Consider the following 990-nt stretch of genomic DNA (forward strand, 5'->3'; position numbering starts at 1 on the left):
CACACACACACACACAGCCCAGCTCACACACACACAGCCCAGCTCACACACACAGCCCAGCTCACACACACACACACACACACACAGCCCAGCTCACACACACACACACACACACAGCTCACACACACACACACACAGCCCCAGCTGACACACACACACAGCCCAGCTCACACACAGCCCAGCTCACACACACACACACACACACAGCCCAGCTCACACACACACACAGCTCACACACACACACACACAGCCCAGCTCACACACACACACACACAGCTCACACACACACACACACACAGCCCAGCTCTCACACACACACACACACACACAGCCCAGCTCACACACACAGCCCAGCTCACACACACACACACAGCCCAGCTCACACACACACACACAGCCCAGCTCACACACACACACACACACACACACACACAGCCCCAGCTCACACACACACACACACACAGCCCCAGCTCACACACACACACACACACAGCTCCAGCTCACACACACAGCCCAGCTCACACACACACACACAGCCCCAGCTCACACACACACACACACACACACAGCCCCAGCTCACACACACAGCCCAGCTCACACACACACACACAGCCCCAGCTCACACACACACACACAGCCCAGCTCACACACACACACACACAGCCCAGCTCACACACACACACAGCCCAGCTCACAAACACACACAGCCCCAGCTCACACACACACACAGCCCAGCTCACACACACACACACACACACAGCCCCAGCTCACACACACACACACACACAGCCCCAGCTCACACACACAGCCCAGCTCACACACACACACACAGCCCCAGCTCACACACACACACACAGCCCAGCTCACACACACACACACACAGCCCAGCTCACACACACACACACAGCCCAGCTCACACACACACACACACAGCCCAGCTCACACACACACACACACAGCCCAGCTCACACACACACACACACACAGCCC

This window comes from Dipodomys merriami, unplaced genomic scaffold (genome assembly GCF_024711535.1).
Source record: "Dipodomys merriami isolate MVZ:Mamm:240054 unplaced genomic scaffold, mDipMer1.0.p SCAF_654, whole genome shotgun sequence".
Taxonomy (NCBI): Eukaryota; Metazoa; Chordata; class Mammalia; order Rodentia; family Heteromyidae; genus Dipodomys; species Dipodomys merriami.